Below are 14723 nucleotides of genomic sequence, written 5' to 3' on the forward strand. Positions count from 1 at the left end.
ATTTTTAAGGCACTTACAATAATCTGACATAAAAAAGTCATAAACAGAAATTTATCAGTTTCTAACCGGCAACAAATTGCAATAATAAAAATTGACCAAACATTTTTTTTCCATAAAAAAGCAAGGTCACCTTCAATTTTTTAAATGGAACTGCCTACTTTTTATTGCATATTCTTGTAGTTTACTTTGAGAGCTTTTCAAAACACTATAATAAAGTATTTTTTCATTAAGTACTTTTTGAGTTATTTTATATTTTAATCTGACATATTTTGATATAAAAAATAAAATATCTCGTAAAATATTTAGTTTTCGATAATCTTACCGTAATACTTTTGTGTACAGAATAATGAGACAAATCAATTGGTATAAAAAAGACAAATAATTGTTTAAAAAAATACATTGTAAATAATTACATACTTTTTCTTAAAAACAATTTTTTTTTTTATACTAATTGATTTGTCTCATTATTCTGTCATAAAAGTATTACGGTAAGATTATCGAGAACTAAATATTTTACGAGATATTTTATCTTTTATATCAAAATATGTCAGATTAAGATATAAAATAACTCAAAAAGTACTTAATGAAAAAATACTTTATTATAGTGTTTTGAAAAGCTCTCGAGATAAGCTATAAGAATATGTAATATAAAAAGGGGGGTTCTAGTTAAGAAAACGTCGATCACATTGACCTCACCTTGAGAAGGTCACTCTTGGTCAAATCCATATTTTTATCATGTGGCCCCCTCCGAACCCTACAACTTTTGTTTGAAACATTTTTTTCGATAAAGCTTACTTTCCGAGATATTTTACAGTTTCAAGTTAAAAAACTCACCCTGAATATGTATATATCGAATTTTTATGTATCAAAAAATGTTGCAAAACTGATATTTTAATAATTGTGCAATGAGAAAACAAGAAATTTTTTATCTCGCGGTTTTGAAAGCTTAATATTAAAAGTTTATTTATATAATCTGATTACTTATATAATATTTAGTTTATTTATATAATCTCTAATATAATTGGAGTTTTTCTATCATCATCAAAAGGTACATTAACTGATATAAATTAATTATAATAAATAATTTAAAATAAGAAAGTGCAATGAGAGAAAGAGAGAGAGAGAGAGAGAGAGAGAGAGAGAGAGAGATAAAGTGCCTTTTTTATTTTCGTGCCTTAATCGAATAATTAATGAATGTTAAGAAAATTTACGAGCAAAATGTATTTTTAAGGGCATGTTAACTTTTTTCTCAATCTTGCATTAATATATTTTTTAAAGTCATATCATATATATAGTAAACAAGATTTATATCAATTTTTAATAAGGAATATTTATACGTTTTATTTTACTTATATTTTATTTATATTGATAACACACTATAAAAACAATGTTAAGCAACAAAAGATTTTTATTAGTATCGAAAAAAACTAACATATGGATAGATTTAAAAGTTTGATGTAATAAAATGGACATCTTTTAATTATGGACATCTGCGATGAATTATAATCTAACAAGAATATAATTTTGATGACTTTGTCATTACTGACATTGTGTATACTTACTGTTAAACATAATGAGTGTTTAAGGAATGGATCTTGTTAGTTTTGTTATATTATTGGCAATGCTATGTAAACGTGAATACATTTTACTATTATCATGCAATTTTGATATCGTAATTATGCAGTTATTTTTACTTTTAAGCTTGATAACTATAAGCTCTGATAATTGATCTCTCGTCGCATCGAAATATTACTATTTTTTTAATATTAATGTTTTTTAAAAGTTACAATGAGACAAATATTTATTAACCCTAGATTATATATTTATAATTTATACAATTTTAATTTTATTATTATTATTAAGAAATTGTATAAAGACATTAATTTTATTATTATGTTTTATTTTTAATAATTGTCCCTTCCTAAAGAAAGGCGTGAGAGAGAGATTTATAAATTTATATTTATAAATCTATGTGTGTTTATTCGTTTTTTCTTACTCCGCTTGAATTAAATAAAATTTAAAGTAATGGGATGGCGCCAAACTGCTAAAGAAATATTTATATTATGATCGAATGTTTATTTTATAGCTTTTATAGACTTTCGTATATTAAAGAGAGAGACTCTTATATGCGTATATCTAAAACGTATATCAAATTATGCATCAAAGATTGAAGATTGAAATTTGATCAATTTATATCATTTAATTTATTTCGTTATTAATTCCTTTTTATCATTTTTGGTTTTTTATCTTTTTTCTTTAACTTTTTCATCTTGACGGAATAAAATTGGCAATTGCATGCTTTTCCGGCGATAAATAAGAATATTTATTTCGATTGTTGTGAAGCAACGGCAACGGCAATGTCAATTTCCCTTTCTCCGAGATGAGATCAAACTTCGCGCGTATAGTTTCCAACTGCCGCCGCCGCGGCGTCACCGTCGAAGTCGATGGCAGAGTCGCGAGTCACTCCGTAGTCCGTAGCATGTATGAACACTGCAGTCGCGTGCTTGTACTCATAGCGGTCGAATTGGAGTCTGTGACGTGCGTGTGTCATTGCATTTTCTTCGAAGAAGAACGTCTTTTCTTTATAGCATTGTTTCTTGTCAAATTGACGTGCGTCTCTCTCTCTCTCTTTCTGATCCCCTTTCCTCTTCCTTTCCCTCCGTCTGTCTCTATCCTTTTCTGTTTGTCTATCTGTCTGTCTCTCTTAATCGTACGTAACACGGTTCTCCGTCCTCTTTGGACAATCGAAGACAGAAATGCGCTTTTGAGACTAAAAAAAGATGGAAAAGGAGATAAAGGCTCGAACGAAAAAGAAAGTAAAAGAGGCAGAGAGACAATAAAAAAGGGAAGGAGAAAGAAAGAGAGAGAGAGAGAGAGAGAATTGAAAGTGTATGGATGATAAGATGCGAGAGAGAGAGAGAGAGTAAGAGACGAATATGTTCGGACGGTGACGAATGGTAAAGAGTGCAACGAAGACAGCAATCAGTCGCGCTTTCGCGAGAGGCGAGGCTAAACAGACGTTGTTTGTGGAGATTCGCGACTATTTTCACTTTGCTTCTCTCTTCAGGGATCTGATATCTACACGTTCGCGATTTTTCTTGCGATACCTTTGCGAATTCGTACGGTGGTGCGGTAAAAGAAAAGAGCAAAGTGACGTGTTACACGTGTGTAAGTGCATATATGAGTGCCATCTGAGAGATTTCAAGGACCGGGGAAAAATCCTGCCTAAGATTTCTACGCTACGTATCTCCTGTTATGTGTGAGTATATCTTTTATAATTTCTATAGCATAAATATATATATAATATACACTTTTGTGTGAACGTACCGAGACAGTATCACGAGTATATATAAATACCGCATTTGAATACACATCGCATTTAATTAAATACGGACAATTATCTTAATTTTAATCGGAGGTTTTTTTGGAGAAGTCTTCCCTATCCATGTATATGAAAAGATTGATTTAGCTTTCTCTCTCTCTATCTTTCCTCCTTTTTCTCCCACCTCCTTTCCTTTCTTTCTGTATCTCTCTCGCACATTTTGCTATTCACTCACACGAAGGCGCGACCTTCGCGCGAGGACGCGTCGCACGACGAGAACTTTCCGATCGCACAAATGCGAGATACAATTCGTTGACGTTCACAAGATGTCTGAAAATTTATTATTGGCAAAGATACAGCACAGTCGTTATATTGACACATCATCGAAATCGTTGAAAGTTATAATTAATCGTATGTAAACGTCGATCCATTTAATGATATCGAACAATCGCGCGAGGTTAAAGTCTCTCTTCTCGTTTATTGTTAATAAAAATTAGGAAATTTAAAATTGTATAAGTCTATTTGTGCCTATTTGTATTTTTACTCTCACGTACAATACGTATATACATATACGTCTATATAATATACAAATTATTAATCTTTAATGTATATCGTGTATAAATTTGAGAAAAATTTAATAATCGAGAAATATTTTCTTTTAAGATTTGAATTTAATTTTTAACATAACACACATAGCTGAAAGCTCTTACGTTAAAATATACTCGTGCCTCTTGCTGTTTGTACAAATACTTGTAAAGATTGGGATGCAATGACCGATTAGAAATGTATACATTGATTGAGCAATATATTTGGAGATTTTACGTGTAATAATTTGTGTGCTACTAGTACACACAATAATACACTATTAATTTCTATAAATTATTGTATATATATCATCAAATATCTATGACAATATTAGCTTCAAGTGATTTCTGTAAAGTAATTTTTTATTTGTAGACTGTACCAAATATTTCTTAATCTCGTTAAAAAAATTTTACATGTAAACTATTGCTCGAAAAATTAACAGATATTACTTTTTAAAGGAATCGCGATATTTGCTAATTTTTATTAATATTCTTTAAAAAACATAAAACGAAATAATTTTGCAATATAAATCAATTTTATAAAAAGCCCGAGAAAAGGATGTGATTTATGGATTAAGCGATCAGCTATGAATAAATCATGTAGAGATCAACAATTATATTAATACAAATTTAACCTTAATTAGATATTAGATCTTTTTTATAAAGCAATTTGTTTGGTATTTATCAGCAGAAATTAAGAAATAGCTAACATTATCCACACATTGTCAAGAACAAAAGAAAGTATATTAAGTCAAAAAACGTAAAATTATTAAATCCGGACAAAAAAAAGACGATATATAAAAAGGAAATGAATAAAGAATAGAATATTTTTTATAAAAATAAACTTGAAATAATTAATTTATTATCAAGATCTTTCTCTCTCTCTCTCTCTCTCTCTCTCTCTCTTTCTTTCGGAATTACTTGATCGTTAACTTATCTCTACTAAAGTTTCACGTGTAGTCAATGTTAGAGGTACCGCGTGATAATGCACCATCTTATCGGTTTCCAAAGAATCGTGAGATTTATATGATTCATATATTTAAGCACATCGCATTAAAAACGCAAAATTATTTTAGTGCATTGTCAATTATATATTTATTTAATTTTTTGGAAAGGTTTATATTTCTCTAAATTTAAAGAGTTTTAATAACTATATAGGAAATGTTATTAAGTTATAAAATTCGCAAAAAACCTTACTTTAATGTATTATATCTAGTGTGGTAGTAAACAGACAGCTCAAAATAAAGCAATAACTATTTCCGATTTTAGAATTTTTTTACATCTTGCTGTTTATATAAACTGCTGTTTGTACACCTTTATTGACAAGAAATGCATGTGCCACTTGTTTAAGTCACGTTTAACAACATAATTTCATCAGAACGATATTATTAATTATGAAGACACAACGATAACGTACATAATATTTGTAATAATTAAAAATGTATAAATATACATAATATTTGTAATAATTAAAGGTATAAATAAAAAGAAACGAATATTTAAGATTTAAAATTACATGCAATGTGGAGTTACGTTTATATATGAAATATAAGTTTGCAAGACTTTAATAACGAGATAATTTGTGACGAAATAGTCTCCCTGTACAAACTAATCTATTGTAAATTCAGTATCGGTGTTTGACGTAAATATTCGCATGTATGTATGTATTTACTCGTCGCTACATCGCGCGCACGCCACGCCGTGTCGATCATCGGCCGAGGAGCTGACTCGTCATGACGTCACTCCCCGTGCAACGTATCATTTTTAGCTCACGCATATACATACATACATTGACTCACCGCAAGAACGGAGCGAGTGACCGCGTGCTCGCTATACGCTCGATAGTCGCGATTGCGACGACGATCGCGATCCAATTATTGATATGTCGTGTCGCCTTCGAACTGGAAAGAAACATCGCGAGAGCGTATACATTTTCTCGATGGGATATCATATACATATCCAAATATATATTCGTAGTTTTTATCATTTCTAGTTTCGAGTTGGAGCATTCTTGAATCGAACACATGTCTAAATATTTATGTATTATAATTGTTGATTAGAAACCTAAAACTATATTTTTCTTATTTTGGTTTACATAAAACTGTATTTTACTATATTATATTTCAGTTCATTTAATCTTTAAAGGTCACATATGGGTCAATTTGACTCTATCGATGTTTTAACAATAAAATATCCCGAAGGCCTTAATCAATAAAATAAAATATTTAAAATTTATTTTTTAACTTTTGTTATACATGATCATTTTCTACGGAGAAATGTCAAGGAATATATATAAATTTTTGTAAATTTTTTCGAACATTTTGAGACAACGAAAACTGCGACAACATATGTGACCAGGAACAGAGCAAAAACATGTGACCTACAAGGGTTAATATTGTATTTTTTTTTATACCTTATGTATGTTTAATCTTTCAGCCGTGCTAAACATTTAAAAATGTCAAATTCTCAAACTGTTCTAAATTATAATACGTATATCTAGATATGATGCGTTCAAGAAATGTCCAAACTGGAACTGGAACACATTAACACATTGAATTTATAGATCTTGAAAAAATTTATTTAATTTTAAATTTAACATCAGTGTGATGTTATAAATATCGAATTATAAATTTTCATTCATGGAAATTGATTTTATTTCTGAATAATTCTATTAATATTAATGTACAAATTTTAATAGAAATCTTTAGTATTATAACTCTTGATTAATAATAATTAATTTTTTATAGATAAATTTCGCACAGTGTGTGGGTGGTAGATATGTATGTTAGTGATATTTATATCAATACTTTAAATTATTAAAAAATAGTCTCCGATAATTAGAGCAGAGTATAAATTGATGTGATTTTACATATATTTTGGGAAACCGAGAAAGCTACAGGCTTTCGTTAATTTGCCGTTATAACAAACTTGATGTGTGCGATATATTTTAATAAATAAAGTATCGACACTCAAATAATCGTGAATATAGTACAGAATACACTTGTTAGTATTGGTATTTTTGATATCATAAAACACTTGATGACTCTGACATCTTCATTTTGAACACTCCGTCAAAGAGTTCGTAAATTCTCCATTTGTGTCAGCTGTGTCTACAGTCGCCCTATATTCTCGCTATGTGCCATGTCGAGTCTGTAGTGTCGCATGTTTTTACGGATGACTGTAATAATCATGTATTGCAATGCGAACGCGACGCTTTCCCTTGGTACTATTGACCAAGGCGAAAACATTGTATCCGTTTTGTCTGTCTCGCTGCCACTACCATCATCAACCACCACCACCACCACAACCATCACCACTACCATTATTACTACCACTACCATTTTCATCGATATTACCACCACCCTTACTACCTCCACCACTACCATCATTCTCCACCACCTCTATTCACCTACCATCGCTACCACTACCAACTCCGTCGTTGCCGCATTGCTTTGCTAGCACATCTGACCGAACATTTCTCGAGAACAGCCGGAGATAAAGCGCAGACGATGTCGAATGAGAAAACATATTGTGGAACAAGAAGAGTTGAGGGACGTAGTGTTCAAAGCTTGCTACAATCATCGTGAAAAGTGACGAGGAAAAACGGAAATTACTATTTGCCTTAAAGCATGCTGAAAATTCTCTATGTGCCAACCGTAAATCAATGATATTCATGCAGTTTGCGTGATTGATTTGAAGGATCAAATCAGGCAATCGTAAATTTCGCTTGACTGTTGTTAATCTTTTATTCTATTTATATATTTTTTTTTCGGCTCTAGTAGTCTACTTTCTTGTCACTTCTGCTTATCGTCACAAACACCGACTCGATGATCCAGAAAGCAATAATCATGTTGTGGCTTTTTGTCCATTAAAGTTCGGAAATATCTTTCAATCCTTTTTGATCGGGTCTTTTGATTTCATTCATATTTTATGATCGAGAATAAACAGTGTTTTAGATTTAAAAACTCGTAAAATCTCGTTTAATAAAGATCAACTAAAAGTCGAATACTCTCGAAAACTTTCTCCACAGATAATATCTAAATAGGAACATGAAAAGGGGGGAAAAAATATAAATTAGATTTTTAGAAAATTGATCACAGATATCAAGAAACACGCTGGATTATTTGACAACTAAGCGCACAGCGAATCGCGAATCCGTTCTCAGACTCGAAGGAAAATTTTACTCCTACTTTTGAAGAAAACTACCCCAGACTACTCAGATTATCAGTTAATAGCAGATTTCTCAGGTCATCAATGACAAGAATCTTAATACTATTATGCTTCAAAAATAGTTTTTAAATGTCTTTAATAGCTTTTAATAATTTTTAAATGAAAAATATTTAAAGTATATCAATTAAATTATTCGAAATTTACATGCTCAAACAATGAGGAAAACACAATAATAAACATGTCCCCATCGAGTATCAATCTGATACTCGATATTTATTTAATTTTGTATATATTATTATTCACAAACTGCTTTTTAAATTTCTCTTTTATATAATGTATTAACAATAACAAAAATTTCATAGAGAGAATAAACTTTAGAATGACGTTAGAACACTATGCACACACTATGCGAACTGTCAAAGCTATCATTTAAAAAGTATTATAAACCAATGACATAAGATATGCTTAAAGTACATGACGAAACTGCAGTCTTATATAAATAGACTTCAAATTTCATTTTTTTTTTTTTTTTCAAACTACATATGATAATTTTTTGATAAAGAAAAACTTATAATTACGAAAGAATGTTTAAAATGTTTTTATTGTATGAATGTGTGTAGAAGATTAATAGAAAAGAACGAGTTGTGTATCTCTAAATTTAAGTCGATATTTACAGGCGAATTCTTTGATCAAGGAATTAATTTTGTATTTATGATATTTACAGATGTAGAAGGCACACACACTTTTGATAACCTTGACACGATTCATTTATTGTCGCGAAGATAAGTTTACTGATTAAATTTGTGATATCGCGTTTTAATGGATAGTTCATTTCAGAGATAAAAATATGGAAATATTAAATATTTGATTATCCTGTTTGTATCATTGTTTTTATAATTGTATGCCGTAGACTATACATATACATTTGTGTGTGTCTTGTCACGATGAATCTCACTTCACAAGGAAAACATGATACGTTGAATGCTGAAAACATCATTTCATGCGAAAAATACATGAGGCAATAAATATAATGAATCTTATTTTGCACAGAAAACAAATTCTACCACTACATTTTATTCATAGAATGTGCGTAGAATGAGATTTAGCATCACAACTTCTCTTTATATGAAGTAAAATTCATTATCATTTATCATTTCGTATTTTTCGCATGAAACAAAATTCAACATCTAGCACGTTTTGTTGAACAGGGCGATGATTTATGTGTATAGCACTTAATATTTACATAATTATATTTCAATGACTATATAAAATTTCGCTAGATAAAACAATGTTGAAGTTAATTACTCACACTTTTATCTTCTATCTTATTATCTAGCACGATATTTTTCTCATATTTACTCGTCATATTTACTCGTGTTTTTTTAGGAAACTTAAGATTGCCTGATTCGAGAGCATATTTATTATTGGTCGCTATTATTAATCCTTGATAAAGGAAACTGTGCAACAAAATTTATTCGCGGATGCGTTCTTATCTACAGATTTTTGTCTGGTATTTTTCATTTCGAGCGAAAGACACTATTCGCGTACAAAATATTTATTCGCGTACAGTTTGCAGACATCCATGTGCTGTTCGTACATTGCCCGCGGACATGCGTCTGCGGGCATTGTATATAGATATACGGTTTGTCTGTATTAGACTCACAAGCATACAGGTAACAATTGGAAAATTGCATACAGGGTAACAATCAGGAAATTGCTGAAACTATTTGGCTGTTATTTTGGGAACAAACAGGTAAAAATTGTTAAAAATCAAACTATTTTGAGTACAAGAAACCTTTCAATTTTATTAATATACAGTACAAAAATTGTATAAAGCAATTTGATAATTAAATTTGCCTACATATCGTTTTTATTTTTTTTTTTTTTAATATGGAATTTGATTATTAAAATGCTTTATATAATTTTTGTACTCTATGTTAAGAAAATTTCAACTTTCTTGTATTAAAAACAACTTTATTAATTAAAAATTATCTAGAATTGAAAAGAAGGAATTTACAAAAAAATAAGAGACGCACTATAACAAGTTTTCTCTCCTAAAAATATGATGATAAATATTTAAAAATATATATAAACTTTGTAACTAAAACTCTTTTAAACTTTACAAACTTATACATTTAAAAAATCCAACAGAATGTACTTTTTGATAATATTTAGGTAATGTTATTTTGTTTATAAGAACGCATTTTTTGTGTGTGCGGAAGCTGTCAAAGTTGTTGAATGTTTTCGATCAAAGATGGTGGGGAAAGTTATGCAGTCATCAACAAGGGCGAGGGGGAGGGGATGCAAATCAGGGCAATATGATTTATAAGCGGAGAAACTCTAGAAGATGATAACGACTTGTGACCTTCCGTGAGAGGCCAGACCCTGTCGAAGAGCAGCGACTCGCCATCGATCGCGCGATAAAAAGCAACTGAGCGAAGCGAAGCATCGTAATAATAGAAACAAGGGTAGCGAGAAAGATAGAGAGAGAGAGAGCGCTTAGGTAGAAATATATTTATAATAAGACTGTACGCGCGATAATAACATGTTTAATAATAATAATAATAGTAATAACATTAATAACAATAACAACAGTAATAAGAGTAAAAAAATATAATATTAATATATTAATGATATTAAACGATAATAAAGAGAGCAGTGGCGCTAATGAGTGCTAATTAACTGTGATAACATATAAAAGTAAAAAAAGAGAAGTAATAAAAATAATAAGAAAAATAACGATAGAGATTGAAGAGAAGTACAAGTGAAAAGGGAAAAGCGAATGTGATAAAAATACAGAAAAGAGTGAAAAATTTTTATAAGTGCACTGATTCGATATAATCTACTTGACGGTATGTACATATATACCCCGAGGTATATAGTGTGTATATACATATATATATTATATATTCTTCAGATTTATTTATTATACTACTTTTATCATTCGTTTAAAATGCGACTTTAAAATAATGTGCTAAAAATGATGAAATTGAGGAATTGTTAAAAACTACAATTCTAACTTCGATATATCGAGATGCCAATATATATTTTACTATGATGCCAATATAAGTAATATACTATTTTTAAGCATAGAAATCTATTAGGCATTTACTTGAGATCATGTTATGTTTAGTCATTTATTTGGAGTTATAATGAAATTATTTCTGAAATCTATAATATCAAGAATTGTGGATGCAAGTAAAACTATTGATTGAAAATTTACAATTCTTAAATATCAGATGCCACTTTATAAAAACAGATTTATATGAGTTCTTAGCCTTATTGTTAGAACTAAATTCTTTTCTAGCTCTGGAACTTTACATATATACGCACACATACAGATATATAAAATGTGTATATATATATATACATACAGAATACCCAATTATAATCAATAGATTTTTTTTTTTTCAAGGCATAGATCCGATATTTTTCTTTGTGATTTTGAAGAGAAAATGTTATCTGAATAATTTTTGTCTGTCTGACTCATATATATATTTAAATGAAGCAAGTCGGTTTTTTAAATTTGTTTCATTTCTATTTAGCATTATTATATTCTACTTTTAAAAATTAATATGAAACACAAACCCAAGTTCTCTGTCAGAAATAACGGATCCACGGAGAATTGTTTGGCGCGAGGACAATGTGAAGTCATTGTCCGATGTTTACGTGACTATTTCATCGCGTTCTTTTCTTTGGGCGCGTGCGTGAGCACATTGCTTGCATTTCAAATAATTTCCACGAAAAGCAGGACTAACTCATCGTTTGAACTAGTACGGGAAATAGCATTGTATTTGATATCGAATATGAAGAAAAGTAGTCAGTCGACACGAATAGCACGACAATAGAAGCGAAAGTATCATCAGCGTATCTCTTTAAATATTATTATATATTATATTAATATGGTATCAATACAGTTTTTTTCTGATTTTGAAAGTGGCTTTTTTATTATTTAGCTTCCTGATATTAAATTTGATGAAAAATTCTGTCCTTTTCTTTTTCAAACGATTCTCATTTGAAAATTATCAATGTCATTCTGATTAAAAAAATATCGATTCCAAATTAGATAAATGAATTTAAAAAATAATACGCAGAAAGTCAGATATATCCTATATTATTAGCAACAATCAAGGATTAACAATTGATAAAGACTTTTCTTGTTTTTATGTAATTATTAAATATATCTATTGCCTATTTATATAAAAATAATTGATTTGAGCGATGTATTATACTATTATATATAATTATATGCCGATTTATTTATTTACTAATTTTAAAAGAGCAGTTTAATATGTCGCAATTAAAATCTTTGTGTCTTTGTAAATCTTACAAAGATACAAAATATGACATATTTTCTAAAAAATTCTTGGGCATTATTTACATTTGAGATTCTTACTACAAATGCGAAATACAAAATTATTTAGGAACTATACAATTGGCTTATTTTCGACATCTCTATCCTCGATTCGCTAAAATTAACTCAAATTTAACTGAAAGAAAACTAAATTATATATTTCTACTATTTCATAGTGTTCACACAGATATAAAATGCATTAGGGAAACTTATATTTTTACAAATAGTGGTAGAGTAAAGACAAAAACATAGGTCGCAAGACATGGTCAAAACTACAAAAGATAGAACAATATTATATAAAATATGTCATGTTTGAAACTTTTTATGCTGACTCTGAGCAGATATCTAGAAATTAATTTTAGAATCACTGGCCATATATATTCACCATTCATATTAATCAAGCAATGTACACATGTTAATCTAAAAACATATTCTATATATTATATATTTTATAAAGCAATCGCATTAGATTTTTTATGTCCAATTATTTTTTATAAATTTTTTAGAGATATTATATTTCACACAATGAATTTTATGTGTGTATTATGCTCTGAGTTTTAAGTTTTATATAATATTGTACTGAATAGATATGTATAATTATAATGACATTTGAACTTAATAGCTTGGGTCATAGTGAGTCGATGCGATCATTTCGCTGGTCGCGCGTAGACGTAACGTACGCGCTTTATTCGCGTACCAACATATTCGTCGCGAGTTGCGACACTTGTTTTCTGACCTAGATAGTTGGCTATACTTGCTTTCTCTCCCACTCTTCTTGATGTAATTCTTTTCTTGCCAGACTGCATCATGTATCATCAATAATGTCACTTGCATATCGAGCAAACCCCATCTAGATGCATTTATTTCACATATTTATATTTCCAAAATTTTCAATACATTTTGGATTTTATAAATTTAGATTGATATTAAAATATAGTGTCTCTCATTTTGAATTAATAAATAAAATTAAAAATACTCTATATAGGAAAGCTAATAGATGTATATTGGTAGTCTAGATAAATCTGTAGTTTGAAAGCAGGACTCAAACATTTGTCTAAAACATATATAATATGTAATATATAAAAATATTAGAGATTTTATAATAGAAATCTTTTAAATTTATCTTTTATTACAAAATATAATTTTATTATATTTTGACCACGCATACTTTCACAGACATTAATGTCGCGTCCTCTCTGTTATAATAGACAAATCATGTAATAACAGGCGCAGACGACAGTATACGCAATTGCGTTTATGCAAATGCACAGCAATTGGACAGCTCGCATTGTGCAGAGACATGTTTATCAATTTTTGTTTTCCAAGAATTTTTCTCTTCTATTTTCCCAAAAATCAAAATGGACAAAATTTTACTGTATATAATTTCAGAAATAAACAAATTTAAAGTATTTCTGTATTCTATAAACTGAATATATAATAAACGCAGAGTTATTATAAACTTTCCGTGTTCAAGAATTACTGTAAAGAATTTCGAAGATAGATTTTTGTGAAGATGTTTTTCTAGTGCCGGATTATTGCTAGTTTTTGGCATAAAAGAAATTATCAATTTTTTTCGTCATTGATTTACCTCTCTCTGTCTTTTCTTTTTATCCTTCTTTTTTCTCTCTCATATCTCTAGCTATATTTTTTTAAATTCTTTTCTTATTATTTTGAAATCTTTATTTAACCGTAATGATTTATTCGTTGCTACTTATTTTCATCAGCATTATTTCAAAATCTCTTTTTTTTTTATTTTTAGAAAATTTAAATCTCTGAAATCATACATTTACAGATTTACTCTTAAATTAAGATTATTAATATCATTTTATCAACATATATTCTACATCTTTCTTTATATATTCTAAAAAATAATCACTCTTCTAAAAATTCTGGAATCGCGCGTAAATTCTTAGATATTTTTTATTATTTAAATTTTTCAGAAGAATCGCTTGTTGAGCATCACGGGCTAGTACTATCAACCCAACAAGGTTGAGAGCATTTTGAATAATAGATACTACCGACTATTTATATCTGAAAATCAATATCCTCGTAGCTATATTGTCGGCAACATGCATACTGTGTATAGCGTTTTGTTTGAACTCAACTCGACTAATCTATATGAAACTATTATAGTTTACTAGTTTCTTTTTTTCTCTCACAATAATCGGTATTGTGCGATAAGAATTGCCAGCACAAAATTATTTTTTATTTGTATATATTAATATGTTGAAGCGATTTCATCTAAAACGTGATAAGTGATTGAATTCTGACTACAAACATACATATGTTGATA

At 29.2% G+C, this 14723-nt stretch overlaps 1 protein-coding gene across 5 annotated transcripts in view; it reads left to right on the forward strand.

The window, feature by feature from the left end:
- Window positions 1–2451: 2451 nt before the first annotated feature.
- Window positions 2452–14723, forward strand: part of LOC115244227 (ecdysone receptor) — a 39148-nt gene continuing 26876 nt past the window's right edge. The window contains exons 1-3 of one of the 5 annotated variants that reach the window (XM_029821701.1): window positions 2486–2610; window positions 2904–2957; window positions 3068–3259. The gene's annotated coding sequence lies outside the window, so the exon portion shown is untranslated. The other 4 variants (XM_029821702.1, XM_029821697.1, XM_029821699.1 and 1 more) reach the window with 4 other exon arrangements.

Source organism: Formica exsecta, unplaced genomic scaffold, assembly GCF_003651465.1.
Source record: "Formica exsecta isolate Colony F162 unplaced genomic scaffold, ASM365146v1 scaffold80, whole genome shotgun sequence".
NCBI classification, from domain to species: Eukaryota; Metazoa; Arthropoda; class Insecta; order Hymenoptera; family Formicidae; genus Formica; species Formica exsecta.